Source organism: Palaemon carinicauda, chromosome 32 (genome assembly GCF_036898095.1).
Source record: "Palaemon carinicauda isolate YSFRI2023 chromosome 32, ASM3689809v2, whole genome shotgun sequence".
NCBI classification, from domain to species: domain Eukaryota; kingdom Metazoa; phylum Arthropoda; class Malacostraca; order Decapoda; family Palaemonidae; genus Palaemon; species Palaemon carinicauda.
Genome location: NC_090756.1, coordinates 20,762,774 through 20,780,273, shown reverse-complemented (window position 1 = coordinate 20,780,273; position 17,500 = coordinate 20,762,774). Strand labels below are relative to the sequence as shown.

The 17,500-nt window shown below is 45.0% G+C and overlaps 1 protein-coding gene across 1 annotated transcript in view; it reads left to right on the top strand.

The window, feature by feature from the left end:
• Positions 1-17,500, top strand: part of PpD3 (protein phosphatase D3) — a 67,543-nt gene that overhangs the window by 586 nt on the left and 49,457 nt on the right. The window lies entirely within an intron of this gene.

The window sequence follows — 17,500 nt, the reverse complement described above, 5'->3', positions numbered from 1 at the left end:
GTGTAAATATTTTTTTAGGATCTATTTCCTGTGAAGATAAGTATCATTTTCGAAGAAAACAGGTGTTTTTCTATAGGTAAAAGCTATATTTAGTAGGAAAGTTTTCCCCGTCCGTAACTATAATAAAACCATATTTTCTCGTATTTTCTATATGTGAATATTCAATACCAAACAACTATATGTAGACTTTGTAATATTTATTCACACTACCAAACATTCATTTGCAAATCAAAAATTAAAATGAGTATTATTTACTGTCTGCAATTGAGAATTCACTTATGAGAAATGTTAACCCTTTTACCCCCAAAGGACGTACTGGTACGTTTCACTAAAGCCATCCCTTTACCCCTATGGACGTACCAGTACGTCCTTGCAAAATATTGCTATAAATTTTTTTTTTTTTTATATTTTTGATAATTTTTTGAGAAAATTCAGGCATTTTCCAAGAGAATGAGACCAACCTGACCTCTCTATGACAAAAATTAAGGCTGTTAGAGCAATTTAAAAAATATATACTGCAAAATGTGCTGGGTAAAAATAACCCCTTGGGGGTTAAGGGTTGGAAAGTTCCAAATAGCTTGGGGGTAAAAGGGTTAAAATCAATCTTCCTGCAACAATAAAAAATGTAGTCAGCTATTTACATTAACGATGTATAGCCTTTATAAAATCACTTGGTGTCCAATGGAATGACTGATGTGTCTCTCCACGCTATTTCAGAAATTTAGACGCGGTATTTTGCTGGCGTAATTACTAGAGATGATCGTGACTGCGACAACTGGACTGTGCCTTATATATCCAATGAAAAACGTGTACCGCCAGGTTCTATTATAGCTCCCGCCAGGAACAGATTTTCTATTAAAAAAAAAATTTTCCTTTAGGAAAACTCCCATTTTCTTTGAAATTGACATTTAGAAGTGTACAGTACTTTGGAATTTAGGAGCCTTTGTATATCAGCGGCCAGTTCCTCCAGCGAGCTTAAAATATGGACACCAACTAAACGAAACTTCCCCCCTAACCTAACCTACAAGGCGTGTCTTTCCCTACTTACTTAAAGGTGTACTAACAGCCCCCTGGGAACCCCGTTACACTGGTGTATTCTTAGCCAGCCATCATCATACATACAGGTGGCCACTATCATACATAGACCCCAAAATTTGTGAAGTGTTTCTGTTTACCTACAAACTGCAAAGGCCTTATTTTTAATTCTTCATCGTTTGTAAACAACAATGAAGTATTTAGTACCCCCCATAAGATGGCAGTATTTCTTAGCAATTCATGTTTGCCAACGATCATATAAGTGGATGAGCAACTTTTTGGAGTGATGAGAACTTTGGGTGTGAAGGAAATGCCCCCCCCCCCCTCAAATTGTTCAAAACGGCTAAAGATACACGAGGTTCACCTCTAATTTATCTTTGAATGAGTATTGGTTACTTACACAATTTTACCGTGCCCTCCTCCCCCAGGTTAGGTGAGGAGAAGACATTTTAGTTTAGGTTAGGTGGGGAACTTAAGGTTAGATCATACCTCTTTGAGTATTTTCCTTGTGAAATGTATATTTTTTTCTGGCATATCTTCTTGTGTTTCGGGTTTCTTTATACAGTAGCTTGAAAAATACAAGTTACCGATATCTATCAACATCGAAATTGCTCAAGACATCTAAAATTACCCCAGGATCAACTTATTTTCCCCAAAAGGATTATTGGTTACCATATCAATTAATTCACAAGTGTTGCACTTGAATTTCTCCCCGCAAACTTCATTTGTGGTCACTGATCAGCTGATGGTTTAGTGAAAATTCTCAGAAACTTAACAATACAGTGAACCCTCGTTTATCGCGGTAGATAGGTTCCAGACCCGACCGCGATAGGTGAAAATCCGCGAAGTAGTGACACCATATTTACCTATTTATTTAACATGTATATTCAGACTTTTAAAACCTTCCCTTGTACGTAGTACTGTTAACAAACTACCCTTTAATGTACAGAACACTTAATGCATGTACTACAGTACCCTAAACTAAAACAGGCACAAATATTAAAGGCGATTTTTCAATATTAAACTTACCCGATAATCATGTAGCTGTCAACTCCGTTGCCCGACAGAATTCTACGGAAGGGATACGCCAGCGATCGCTATACAAGAGGGGGGTGTACTCACAAGCGCCACCTGTGGCCAGGTACTGCAGTACTTCTTGTTGACACAACAAATATTTTTCCTCTGTCGTGCTTCCGGCAAGACGTTCATGGATACGCTTATAATTTTGGAGTCTTGTTCACGGTTTTTGGTGAAGTATTGCTCTAAGATTTCAGCTTTCGCTATTCAGGAAGTTTTATTATTAGCTTGGCTAGCTTTTGGAATTAATTTGATTAATTATGGTGACGAAGAGAGTATGAACTCTCTTTCACCTTTAAATGGCCGACCCTTCCCTTAGACGGAAGTGTTGGTGTCTAAGAGAGTATAGACTCTCTTTCTTAATTTTGCTTAACAAAAGTTATAGATTTATTTTATATCTCTCCGCCTTTTATAGGCCTCTTCGATTAACTTCCTTTTTTATAAATTTATTAAAATTAATTTTTATATTTGTTTATATTCGACCTTTCCTAATAGTAGGCGGTCTTTTCTTGTACCGAAGTTAATTAACATTGAGCCCGTCATTTCGGTTTTACCTGTTAACATATTATGCTATTTTAATGTTTTTGAAAGAATTTCTTTGATAGTCTCGTACTGTTTCAGAGTTGAACTAACGTTTTGTTTTGTCTCTGCAGTTGTTGACGTTCAGAACGTTCAACTTGCGCTCTATCGTTACGATAGAGAGAGAATTTTCACGGTGTCACGTTGCAGTAAGAGTAAACCGTTTATAGCGTTTTGTTCATTCTTTCTTAGCTTAATGGTTTTAATTCTAATAAAGGAACTTTTTATTTGGGAAATCTTTCAGTTTTTTTCCTTTAACAATAATATGTTTTAACGAGTATATATGATTGGGCTCTTCTCTCAGGTTCTAAGTCAAGAGAGAGAGAGAGAGAGAGATAGAGACGGAGGGAGAGAGAGCTGGATAAACGTTTCGTTCAAGCGAGTAACGTTGTTATCGTTTTTGCTCTTCTCCCTAGTCTCTTTAGGGGAAGAAGGTAAACGTTTCTAGAGTTTATTCTTGTTCTCAAGCTTTATGCGGTGAGAGATTTTAAACGTAGTTTATTTGATCTAGTGTTTAGTCTCTTTCCAGCCACTGAATTATTTATCTTTCATTAGATTTTTCTGTTACATTGTAATTCTGTTTTCGCAATTACTAACTTTTAAGGAAGGATAGAATTGCGTGTTTCAGGTACAAACCACTTAAAGTTTCGAGTTCAGTGAAATAAGTGCAAACAGAAATTCAAAAGTGATAAGTGATTAGCGCAAAGTGTGTCAGTGTTGTGCGTGAGGGTACTTCTGTGCGTGCCAGTCGTCCTCCCAGTCCGGGACCTCTTGCAAGCTCCCAAGCCCAGGGGAGAAGCAATGTCAAAGGGCAAAAGGGTTCGGCAGGCCTTGATCGGCGCACAGAAGTATCCTCGGTGGTTGCGGGCGTGTCTTACAGAGACCGTCATTCCCACCCGCAGACGATTGAGCCCTTATTTTACTCGTCTGCAGAAGAAATTTCGGGGAGAAAACGCTGGACTCAGGTCTCAAGACCTCTTAAACGTAAAGTCCAGACCTCTAGAGTTCAACAACCCGGATGCAGTCATTGGGTTAGCTCTGACTCTCCGCAGTCATCAGGTGACTGCACACCTCCTAAGAGAGGTAAGGTGATGCCGCAACAGACCTCATCTTCTGTTAAGGCTTTGCCTCAGCAGACCTTAGCGTCTGCCGACCCCAAGATGACTTTGCTGCAGTCCATGCAGTCACAGCTTGCGGTCTTAATGCGTGAGTGTCAGGCTGAGAAGGTTACACCTCTTCCTGCGATCGCTCCGCCTCACCGCAGTCCAGTCTGCCAGGCGTACGATGTTGAGGTTCCTCAGGATACCTTACCGCGTACTGAGTTGCCAGTTACCAGCGGTGTGCAGCAACCTCCGCCTTCCTTAAGGCAACCTCAGCAATGGGAGCAGGAATCTTATGCCTTACTTCCTCCGCTTCCGCTTGCGGTTCCACCAGCGAGGCAACAATCTCTTGAGGTACGACAACCTCTTCCATCAATGAGGCAGCCACCTCAGCACTCGCTGCAGCGACCTCAATCAAGGCGAGAGCCTCAACTCCTTAGGCTAGCACCTCAGGAACCTCAACTCGCGAGACAAGAACTGCGTTCTGCGCAGCCGCTACCTCAACTCTCGCAGCTCACACCTCAGGAACCTCAACTCGTTCCTCAGGAACCTGCTACTGCGCATCCGCAACCCTTACAGCAAGCGCAACTCTTGAGGCAGCAACCTCATGCTATGAGTCAGCCACCTCAACGCATGCATCTGCCACTTTCTCCTCAACTTGAGCCTCTTCCCATTCAACTTGGAAATAACAAATGACAATAATAACACCTCATTACTTTCATAACTTGCATTTGTAATCATATACATGTATGCCTACACAAACATTATGATATGGAGGTTATTTGTATTACTTATATAAAAATATATATGTATTCCTTGCAATATATTTTTAACAAAATCGCAAAATATGGCAAAAATATCTTCAAAACAAAAATGAATCATGAGTTATGAATGTAAGGTAAATATTATGTTGATATTAAAACCCCATGCAAGCATGCATGAAGTAATGCAGTGTTGCCAACAGGGCGAGTTTCCCTTTCCTGAGGTGAAGTAGATTATAGTACATTTAGTGCAGCTTAATTCTACGATTATCATGCCGGCTATCAAATTCATCAACAAAACAGTCTAATCAATTCCCTCGGCACGTGCACTTTTAATGGACAGTAATGCGATATTACTCACTCTAGCACTGGTCATGGAATTTCTGAGAAATGTTACACGCCATGCAACACGCTCTGCTTACCTTACAGCATGCTCTACATACAGCATGCTCTGCATACAACATGCTCTGCATACCTTACCGCATGCTTCTCAGTCACACATCTTTGGTTGTTGCCAACTCACTAGACTGTCAAGCAGTTTCATAACGTTGCCTTCTAGTCTGCTGCTTTTGCACCAGTGAAACCCTCACTGAGAGAACTTAGCTTTTCTCGGATATGGTCCCTGTAGATGAGAAAGTGCTTTTCTCCCTCCTTCTGATATTCCCTTGAGGACTCTGTCATTTGGAGAGGAGCCTTTAGCTGCGTAGCCTCCTATGGACTTTTATTTAAGCATAACATGATTCCAGGGAAGGTAATGGTTCCACTTCAGTCGCTAACCCCGTCTGTTACCACACCTGCTCCCATAGACCTTGAGCTGTGTTGCAAGACATGCAGTCCAAGCTTAGTCCTTGTTAGAGGATTTTTTTTTTGTTTATGGAGTCAGTGTGTCACTGGGAAGACGTTCAACAACCAGCAGAAGTGACTTGTTGTGACGCAGTGCGGCAACCTCAGCAACCCGATAAGGAGTTGTCTGTACGACCCAGACAGTCTAGACAGCTTCGGGTTGTCACTGTACTTCCTCGCTTCCCCATGGTTGACAGTTCACAGACTGTGCAGCAGTACCATGATCTTGTGTCCGGCTCCGTCAGACGACTGGCTTTTAAGAGCTCCCACAAGTCGTCGCTGTCTGGAGATTCTCAGATGGACTATGGATCTGACCAAGGAACTGGGCCTCCTGGTCAATTTTGAGGAGTCTCAGCTCGTCCCATCCCAGACCATTGTCTCCCTGGGTATGGATCTTCAGAGTCGAGCTTTTCGGGCTTTTCCGTCGGCCCCAAGGATCTTCCAAGCCCTAGAATGCATCCAGAGCATGCTGAGAAGGAACCGATGCTCAGTCAGGTAGTGGATGAGTCTAACAGGGACACTTTCATCGCTGGCCCTGTTCATCGTGTTAGGGAGACTCCACCTCCCCCCCTTCAGTATCATCTAGCTGCTCACTGGATAAAGGACATGACGCTAGAGACGGTCTCAGTTCCTGTTTCCGAAGAGAGGAGGTCTTCTCTCGCGTGGTGTAAGAACAGCTTTCTTCTCAAGGAAGTCTACCTTTGGCTGTTCAGAAACCCGACCGCCGTCTCCTCTCGGACGCATCAGACACGGGCTGGGGTGCGACTTTGGACGGACAGGAATGCTCGGGAACATGGAATCAGGAGCAAAGGACACTTCACATCAATTGCAAGTTGTTGTTGGCGGTTCTTCTGGCCTTGATAAACTTCAAGTCCCTCCAGCTTAACAAAGTGGTGGAGGTGGACTCTGACAACACCACAGCCCTGGCTTACATCTTCAAGCAGGGAGGGACTCTTTCGTGAAGTTGTTCTAGATCGCAAGGGACCTCCTCATCTGGTCTAAAGATCGAAAGCTCACGCTGGTAACGAGGTTCATTCAGGGCGGTATGAATGTCATGGCAGATCACCTCAGCCGGAAGGGTCAGGTCATCCCCACAGAGTGGACCCTTCACAAGAATGTTTGCAGCAGACTTTGGGCCCTGTGGGGTCAGCCAACCATAGATCTGTTCGCTACCTCGATAACCTAGAGACTCCTGTTGTATTGTTCTCCGATTCCAGACCCAGCAGCAGTTCACGTGGATGCTTTTCTGCTGGATTGGTTCCATCTCGACCTGTATGCATTCCCGCCGTTCAAGATTGTCAACAGGGTACTTCAGAATTTCTCCTCTCGCAAAGGGACACGGCTGACGTTGGTTGGCTCCGCTCTGGCCCGCGAGAGAATGGTTCTTAGAGGTACTGCAATGGCTGGTCGACATTCCCAGGACTCTTCCTCTAGGAGTGAACCTTCTACGTCTACCTCACGTAAAGAAGGTACACCCAAACCTCCACGCTCTTCGTCTGACTGCCTTCAGACTTTCGATAGACTCTCAAGAGCTAGGGGCTTTTCGAAGGAGGCAGCCAGAACGATTGCCAAAGCAAGGAGAACATCCACTCTCAGAATCTATCGGTCTCAAGGGGAAGTCTTCCGTAGCTGGTACAAGACCAATGCAGTTTCCTCAACCAGTACCACTGTAACCCAGATTGCTGACTTCCTGTTATATCTAAGGAAAGTAAGATCCCTTTCAGCTCCTACGATCAAGGGTTACAGAAGTATGTTGGCAGCGGTTTTCCGCCACAGAGGCTTGGATCTTTCCACCAACAAAGATCTACAGGACCTCCCTAGGTCTTTTGAGACCTCAAAGGAACGTCGGTTGTCCACTCCAGGCTGGAATCTAGACGTGGTCCTAAGGTTCCTTATGTCATCAAGATTTGAACCTCTCCAATCAGCCTCTTTTTAGGACCTCACATTAAAAACTCTTTTCCTCGTGTGCTTGACAACAGCTAAAAGAGTAAGTGAGATCCACGCCTTCAGCAGGATCATTGTTTTCACATCTGAAACGGCTACATGTTCCTTGCAGCTCGGTTTTTGCTAAACGAGCTTCCTTCACGTCCTTGGCCTAAGTCGTTCGAGATCCCAAGCCTGTCCAACTTGGTGGGGAATGAACTGGAGAGAGTACTTTGCCCAGTTAGAGCTCTTAGGTACTATCTAAAAAGGTCTTAACCTTTACGAGGACAATCAGAAGCCTTATGGTGTGCTATCAAGAAACCTTCTTTTCCAAGTTCTAAGAACTCAGTTTCTTACTATTCAGGCTTCTGATTAGGGAAGCACATTCTCATCTGAAGGAAGAAGACCTTGCTTTGCTGAAGGTAAGGACACATGAAGTGGGAGCTGTGGCTACTTCAGTGGCCTTCAAACAGAGCCATTCTCTGCAGAGTGTTATGAATGCAACCTATTGGAGAAGCAAGTCAGTGTTCGCATCATTCTATCTCAAAGATGTCCAGTCTCTTTACGAGTACTGCTACACCCTGGGACCATTCGTAGCAACGAATGCAGTAGTAGGCGAGGGCTCAGCCACTACATTCCCATAATCCCATAACCTTTTAACCTTTCTCTTGAATACTTTTTATGGGTTGTACGGTCGGCTAAGAAGCCTTCCACATCCTTGTTGATTTGGCGGGTGGTCAATTCTTTCTTGAGAAGCGCCGAGGTTAAAGGTTGTGATGAGGTCCTTTAGTATGGGTTGCAGCCCTTGATACTTCAGCACCTTAGAGTTGTTCAGCCTCCTAAGAGGAACGCTGCGCTCAGTAAGGAAGACGAACTTATTTAAGGCAGAGTAATGGCTCAAGTCGACTTCCTTACCAGGTACTTGTAATTTCATTGTTATTTTGAATAACTGATAATATGAAATACGGGATACTTAGCTTCTTGATATACATGTACACTGGTTTTCACCCACCTCCCTGGGTGTGAATCAGCTACATGATTATCGGGTAAGTTTAATATTGAAAAATGTTATTTTCATTAGTAAAATAAATTTTTGAATATACTTACCCGATAATCATGATTTAATTGACCCACCCTTCCTCCCCATAGAACCAGTGGACCGAGGAAAAATTGAAGTGGTGTCAACAAGAAGTACTGCAGTACCTGGCCACAGGTGGCGCTTGTGAGTACACCCCCCTCTTGTATAGCGATCGCTGGCGTATCCCTTCCGTAGAATTCTGTCGGGCAACGGAGTTGACAGCTACATGATTATCGGGTAAGTATATTCAAAAATTTATTTTACTAATGAAAATAACATTTTATATCATGCGTTTCCTAAGCACGCCAAAAATCACAATAAAAAATGGCAACCAATGTTTTGTTTACGTTTCTCTGATCATAATGAAGAAACAAATCCATTTACTGTACACATCTGTGTATAGGTTAGTTTTTGCATTGATTATATTGATTATTCAGTACAGTAAGTTGATTTTGTTATTACCAATATATATATGTATATGGGTTATGAAAAAAATCCGCGAAGTGATGAATCCGCGATGGTCGAACCGCGAAGTAGCGAGGGTTCACTGTACCCTTACATTTTCAATATTAAACTTACCCGATAATCATGTAGCTGTCAACTCCGTTGCCCGACAGAATTCTACGGGAGGGATACGCCAGCTATCACTATACTAGAAGGGGGTGTACTCACCAGCGCCACCTGTGGCCAGGTACTGCAGTACTTCTTGTTGACACCACCTCACTTTTTCCTCTGTCGTGCTTCCGGCAAGACATTCTGGGATACGCTTATGATTTTGGAGTTCTGTTCACGGTTTTTGGTGAAGTATTTCTCTAAGATTTCGGCTGTCGCTATACTGGAAACTTTTCTAATTAGCTTAGATAGCTTTTATTTAGTTTTGATTAATGGTTAACGATCTTTTTGCTTGATTTGGAATCCCCCTTGACTAACTCTTTGATTCAAGATGTCTGACCTTTCACAAGCCCCACCCCATAGACGATGTAGGTCTTGTAATAGGCGTATTCCGAAGGCCTCGGTAGATCCTCACACCGCTTGTTCTGACTGTAGGGAAAGGCCCTGTCAGTTGGAAGATCGATGTGAGGAATGCGCCGGACTTTCGGAACTTGAATTTGTTCGATTCCTGAAATATTCAACCAAGTTAGAGAGAGAGAGAGTTAGGAGGAGTTCTTCTCGCTCTTCACTTTTTTCCTCACCTCATGATCCTCAACCTTTTCCTCCCCCTGTAGTGGCTACCCCCGAACCTACTATTTGTACTCAACCTGATATGTCTGTTGTTTTGCGTGCCATTCAGGCTTTAGGTGACAAAGTGGAATCGGTGGTTAGTGACCATAAGTCTCTTATGGCAGAAGTCAAAGAACTTAAGGTCAAAAGTGCAGTGGGAGGTGATAGTGCCAGTGCTGTGACAAGTGCTAGTGTCAGTGCGGTGCCAAGTGCTAGTGTCAGTGTCAGTGTGGTGCGTGAGGGTACTTCTGTGCGTGCCAGTCGTCCTCCCAGTCCGGGACCTCTTGCAAGCTCCCAAGCCCAGGGGAGAAGCAATGTCGAAGGGCAAAAGGGTTCGGCAGGCCTTGATCGGCGCACAGAAGTATCCTCGGTGGTTGCGGGCGTGTCTTACAGAGACCGTCACTCCCACCCGCAGACGATTGAGCCCGTCTTTTACTCGTCTGCTGAAAATATGTCAGGGAGAAAACGCTGGACTCAGGTCTCAAGACCTCTCAAACGCAAAGTCAAGACCTTAAGAGCTCTACAACCTGGTTGCAGTCATTGGATTAGCTCTGACTCTCCGCAGTCATCAGGTGACTGCACTCCTCCTAAGAGGGGTAAGGTGATGCCGCAACAGACCTCATCTTCTGTTAAGGCTTTGCCTCAGCAGACCTTAGCGTCTGTCGACCCCAAGTTGACTTTGCTGCAGTCCATGCAGTCACAGCTTGCGGTCTTAATGCGTGAGTGTCAGGCTGAGAAGGTTACACCTCCTCCTGCGATCGCTCCGCCTAACCGCAGTCCAGTCTGCCAGGCGTACGAAGTTGAGGCTCCTCAGGATTCCTTACCGCGTACTGAGTTGCCAGTTTCCAGCGGTGTGCAGCAACCTCCGCCTTCCTTAAGGCAACTTCAGCAATGGGAGCAGGAAGCTTATGCCTTACTTCCTCCGCTTCCGCTTGCGGTTCCACCAGCGAGGCAACAATCTCTTGAGGTACGACAACCTCTTCCATCCATGAGGCAGCCACCTCAGCACTCGCTGCAGCGACCTCAACCCTCCTCAAGGCGAGAACCTCAACACCTTAGCCTAGCACCTCAGGAACCTCAACTCGCGAGACAAGAACTGCGTTCTGCGCAGCCGCTACCTCAACTCTCGCAGCTCACACCTCAGGAACCTCAACTCGTTCCTCAGGAACCTGCTACTGCGCATCCGCAACCCTTACAGCAAGCGCAACTCTTGAGACAAGACACTCATGCCAGGAGTCAGCCACCTCAACCCATGCGCCTTCCTTCCTCTACTCTTCTTGACCAGCCTTTGCAGCCTGAACCTCAGGTTGTAACTCAGCAACAGAGACTTGAGGATGAATCCACAAGCGTTTATGCGCCCGCTTGTTCTGATTCTGCTGTTCAGCATACCACTGTTGCATTACCTCTCACTTCGCTACACTCTGGTGATGAGGTTTCTGAGGAGGAAGCTGCGCACCTGGATCCCTCATCAGACGTGGAAGAAACCAAGTCTTCTCCTCTACCCATTGACTTTCGTAAGGTCCTGGCTCTTTTCAGAGAGGTATACCCGGACCATTTTGTTTCTGCTACCCCACGCTCTCCTCCATCTGAGTTTTCGTTGGGCATGCAGCCTGTTAAGTCAACGTATACTAAGCTCGTCTTTGCTAGGTCCTCTAAGAGAGCTTTAAGAATTTTAGGGGAGTGGTTGCAGTCTAAACAGCAACTAGGGAAGACTTCCTTTATGTTCCCACCTACTAAGCTCACTTCTAAAGCGGGCGTATGGTATGCCACAGGAGAGGAACCAGGCTTGGGAGTCCCTGCCTCTGCCCAGGCTGACTTCTCAAGTTTGGTCGACTCTCCTCGTAGAACAGCAATGAGGCGCTCTAAGGTTTGCTGGACCTTCTCCGATTTAGACCACTTCCTTAAGGGTGTATTTCGTGCCTTTGAGATGTTCAATTTTCTAGACTGGTGCCTGGGGGCCCTTAGCAAGAAGACCTCCCCTGCGGACAAGGACTCGGCCATGCTTTTAATGTCCTGCATGGATAAAGCAATTAGGGACGGATCTGGCGAGCTTGCTTCAATGTTTGTGTCAGGAGTTCTTAAGAAAAGGGAGCAACTTTGCACCTTTCTTTCTTCCAGCATCACACCTTGTCAAAGGTCTCAACTCCTTTTCGCTCCGCTTTCTAAGTTCTTGTTTCCCGAAGAGCTTATCAAGGACTTGTCTGCGGCCCTGATTCAGAAGGACACTCATGATCTTGTGGCCTCCTCAGCTCGTAAGACTAAGGTTGCTCCCTCAGTTCCCAGGACTTACCGCACCCCAGTGGCTGATACTCCTGCTACAAGGTTTATTCCGCCCTTTCGTGGTAGAGCCCCCAGCCGAGGAAGCTCCCGTCCAGACTCTTCCAGGAGCAAGTCTAGGAAAGGTTCCAAGACTTCTAAAGGCAATCACTGACTCTCCTCCTCTCCAGACAGCAGTAGGAGCCAGACTCCAGATCTTCTGGCAAGCTTGGGAAAAGAGAGGTGCAGACGCCCAGTCTGTCAGGTGGCTGAGGGAGGGTTACAGGATACCATTCTGCCGCAAAACCCCTCTGACCACTTCTCCCATCAACCTCTCTCCCAACTACAAGGAAAAGGACAAGAGGCTAGCGTTGCACCAGGAGGTGTCGTTCCTGTTACAGAAGAAGGCAGTGGTTATAGTCCGGGACCATCAATCCCCGGGCTTCTACAACCGTCTCTTTCTGGTGGCCAAGAAGACAGGAGGTTGGAGACCGGTGCTGGACGTCAGCGCGCTCAATGCTTATGTCACCAAGCAGACGTTCACTATGGAGACGACGAAGTCGGTCCTAGCAGCGGTCAGGCAGGAGGACTGGATGGTCTCGTTGGATCTGAAAGACGCTTACTTTCACGTTCCTATTCATCCAGACTCCCAACCTTTCCTGAGATTCGTTTTTGGAAAGGTTGTGTACCAATTCCAAGCCCTGTGTTTTGGCCTAAGCACAGCTCCTATGGTGTTTACGCATCTGATGAGGAATATTGCAAAATTCCTCCACTTATCGGACATCAGAGCCTCCCTTTATTTGGACGACTGGCTGTTGAGAGCCTCCACGAGTCGTCGCTGTCTGGAGAGTCTCAACTGGACTTTGGACTTGATCAAGGAACTGGGTCTGTTAGTCAACTTAGAAAAGTCCCAGCTCATTCCCTCCCAATCCATTGTTTACCTGGGAATGGAGATTCGGAGTCAGGATTTTCGGGCTTTTCCATCGGCCCCAAGGATAAGCCAAGCCCTAGATTGCATCCTGAGCATGCTGAAGAGGAGCAGTTGCTCGGTGAGACAGTGGATGAGTCTCACAGGGACCCTGTCATCGTTAGCCCTGTTCGTCGAGTTAGGGAGACTCCACCTCCGCCCTCTCCAATTCCATCTAGCAGCTCATTGGGACAAGGATTTGACGCTCGAAGCAGTCTCTATCCCGGTCACCAAAGAGATGAAGACCACTCTCTTGTGGTGGAAGTCCAACCTCCTTCTCAAGGAGGGCCTATCGTTAGCGATTCAGACCCCCAATCTTCATCTCTTCTCGGATGCATCAGACTCGGGCTGGGGCGCGACCTTGAACGGACAGGAATGCTCGGGAACGTGGAACAAGGAACAGGAAACGCTCCACATCAACTGCAAGGAGCTACTGGCAGTTCATTTAGCCCTATTGAACTTCAAGTCCCTCCTGCTAGGCAAGGTGGTGGAGGTGAACTCCGACAACACCACAGCCTTGGCTTACATCTCCAAGCAGGGAGGGACCCATTCGAGGAGCCTGTACGAGATAGCAAGGGACCTCCTCATTTGGTCAAGAAGTCTAAACCTCACCCTTGTAACGAGGTTCATTCAGGGCAACATGAACGTCTCAGCAGATCGCCTAAGCAGAAAAGATCAGGTCATCCCCACGGAATGGACCCTTCACAAGAGCGTGTGCAACAGGCTTTGGACCTTGTGGGGTCAGCCTACAATAGATCTGTTTGCCACCTCCATGACCAAGAGGCTTCCTTTGTACTGTTCCCCAGTTCCAGACCCAGCAGCAGTTCATGTGGATGCTTTTCTGCTGAATTGGTCCCATCTCGACCTTTACGCATTCCCGCCGTTCAAGATCATCAACAGAGTCATTCAGAAGTTCATCTCGCACGAAGGGACACGGCTGACGCTGGTTGCTCCCCTTTGGCCTGCAAGAGAATGGTTCACAGAGGTACTACAATGGCTGGTCGACGTCCCTAGGACTCTCCCTCTAAGAGTGGACCTTCTACGTCAACCTCACGTAGACAAGTTGCACCCAAACCTCCACGCTCTTCGGCTGACTGCCTTCAGACTGTCGAAAGATTCGCTAGAGCTAGAGGCTTTTCGAAGGAGGCAGCCAGTGCGAAAGCCAGAGCAAGGAGGGTATCCACTCGTAGAGTCTACCAATCCAAGTGGGAAGTCTTCCGGAGCTGGTGTAGAGCCAATGCAGTTTCATCCACCAATACCTCTGTAACCCAAATAGCTGACTTCCTATTACATCTAAGGAATGAGAGATCCCTTTCGGCTCCTACGATTAAAGGGTACAGGAGTATGTTGGCTTCAGTTCTCCGCCACAGAGGTTTGGACCTTTCTTCCAACAAGGACCTTCAAGACATCCTTAAGTCTTTTGAGACTTCTAAAGAACGTCGTTTACCCACTCCAGGCTGGAATCTAGACGTAGTCTTAAGGTTCCTTATGTCGCCTAGGTTCGAACCTCTCCAGTCAGCTTCCTTCAAGGACCTTACCCTCAAGACTTTTCCTCGTCTGCCTTGCAACAGCTAAAAGAGTCAGTGAGGTTCATGCCTTCAGCAAGAACATTGGGTTCACATCCGAATCTGCAACATGTTCTTTACAGCTCGGATTTTTAGCTAAGAATGAACTTCCTTCACGTCCTTGGCCTAGATCGTTTGAAATTCCTAGCCTTTCCAACATGGTAGGTAACGAGCTAGAAAGAGTTCTTTGCCCTGTCAGAGCTCTGAAATATTATCTTAATAGGTCAAAACCTATACGAGGACAGTCAGAAGCCTTATGGTGTGCAATCAAGAAACCTTCGATGCCCATGTCCAAAAACGGAGTTTCGTATTATATAAGGCTTCTGATTAGAGAAGCCCATTCTCATATGAAGGAGGAAGACCTTGCTTTGCTGAAGGTAAGGACCCACGAAGTGAGAGCCGTTGCCACTTCGATGGCCTTTAATAAGAACCGTTCTCTGCAGAGCATAATGGATGCAACTTATTGGAGGAGCAAGTCAGTGTTTGCATCATTTTATCTTAAAGATGTCCAGTCTCTTTACGAGAACTGCTACACCCTGGGACCATTCGTAGCAGCGAGTGCAGTAGTAGGTGAGGGCTCAGCCACTACATTCCCTTAATCCCATAACCTTTTTAACCTTTCTCTTGAATGCTTTTATTGTTGTTTTTATGGTTGTTACGGTAGGCTAAGAAGCCTTCCGCATCCTTTTGATTTGGCGGGTGGTCAATTCATTCTTGAGAAGCGCCTGGGTTAGAGGTTGTGTAGAGGTCCTTTAGTAGGGGTTGCAGCCCTATATACTTTAGCACCTTAGAGTTGATTCAGCCTCCTAAGAGGAACGCTGCGCTCAGTAAGGAAGACGAACTTAATAAAGGCAGAGTAACGGTTCAAGTCGACTTCCTTACCAGGTACTTATTATTTCATTGTTATTCTGAAATAACTGATTATATGAAATACGGGATACTTAGCTATCCTTTAGTCATGTACACTGGTTTTCACCCACCCCCCTGGGTGTGAATCAGCTACATGATTATCGGGTAAGTTTAATATTGAAAAATGTTATTTTCATTAGTAAAATAAATTTTTGAATATACTTACCCGATAATCATGATTTAATTGACCCACCCTTCCTCCCCATAGAGAACCAGTGGACCGAGGAAAAAGTGAGGTGGTGTCAACAAGAAGTACTGCAGTACCTGGCCACAGGTGGCGCTGGTGAGTACACCCCCTTCTAGTATAGTGATAGCTGGCGTATCCCTCCCGTAGAATTCTGTCGGGCAACGGAGTTGACAGCTACATGATTATCGGGTAAGTATATTCAAAAATTTATTTTACTAATGAAAATAACATTTTTCAAGGTAATCATAAAAAAAATCACAAATCATTCAAGTAACCATCTATGTTTATCTCGTTAAAAGTCTAACAACTGTTTCAGATTTGCCAAAGTAATTTTCTTGGCTTATTATGGTTAGAAAAATTACATTTCAATATTAAACTTACCCGATAATCATGTAGCTGTCAACTCCGTTGCCCGACAGAATTCTACGGAAGGGATACGCCAGCGATCGCTATACAAGAGGGGGGTGTACTCACAAGCGCCACCTGTGGCCAGGTACTGCAGTACTTCTTGTTGACACCACTTCAATTTTTCCTCTGTCGTGCTTCCGGCAAGACGTTCATGGATACGCTTATAATTTTGGAGTCTTGTTCACGGTTTTTGGTGAAGTATTGCTCTAAGATTTCAGCTTTCGCTATTCAGGAAGTTTTATTATTAGCTTGGCTAGCTTTTGGAATTAATTTGATTAATTATGGTGACGAAGAGAGTATGAACTCTCTTTCACCTTTAAATGGCCGACCCTTCCCTTAGACGGAAGTGTTGGTGTCTAAGAGAGTATAGACTCTCTTTCTTAATTTTGCTTAACAAAAGTTATAGATTTATTTTATATCTCTCCGCCTTTTATAGGCCTCTTCGATTAACTTCCTTTTATTATAAACTTATTAAAATTAATTTTTATATTTGTTTATATTCGACCTTTCCTAATAGTAGGCGGTCTTTTCTTGTACCGAAGTTAATTAACATTGAGCCCGTCATTTCGGTTTTACCTGTTAACATATTATGCTATTTTAATGTTTTTGAAAGAATTTCTTTGATAGTCTCGTACTGTTTCAAAGTTGAACTAACGTTTTGTTTTGTCTCTGCAGTTGTTGACGTTCAGAACGTTCAACTTGCGCTCTATCGTTACGATAGAGAGAGAATTTTCACGGTGTCACGTTGCAGTAAGAGTAAACCGTTTATAGCGTTTTGTTCATTCTTTCTTAGCTTAATGGTTTTAATTCTAATAAAGGAACTTTTTATTTGGGAAATCTTTCAGTTTTTTTCCTTTAACAATAATATGTTTTAACGAGTATATATGATTGGGCTCTTCTCTCAGGTTCTAAGTCAAGAGAGAGAGAGAGAGAGAGATAGAGACGGAGGGAGAGAGAGCTGGATAAACGTTTCGTTCAAGCGAGTAACGTTGTTATCGTTTTTGCTCTTCTCCCTAGTCTCTTTAGGGGAAGAAGGTAAACGTTTCTAGAGTTTATTCTTGTTCTCAAGCTTTATGCGGTGAGAGATTTTAAACGTAGTTTATTTGATCTAGTGTTTAGTCTCTTTCCAGCCACTGAATTATTTATCTTTCATTAGATTTTTCTGTTACATTGTAATTCTGTTTTCGCAATTACTAACTTTTAAGGAAGGATAGAATTGCGTGTTTCAGGTACAAACCACTTAAAGTTTCGAGTTCAGTGAAATAAGTGCAAACAGAAATTCAAAAGTGATAAGTGATTAGCGCAAAGTGTGTCAGTGTTGTGCGTGAGGGTACTTCTGTGCGTGCCAGTCGTCCTCCCAGTCCGGGACCTCTTGCAAGCTCCCAAGCCCAGGGGAGAAGCAATGTCGAAGGGCAAAAGGGTTCGGCAGGCCTTGATCGGCGCACAGAAGTATCCTCGGTGGTTGCGGGCGTGTCTTACAGAGACCGTCACTCCCACCCGCAGACGATTGAGCCCTTATTTTACTTGTCTGCAGAAGAAATTTCGGGGAGAAAACGCTGGACTCAGGTCTCAAGACCTCTTAAACGTAAAG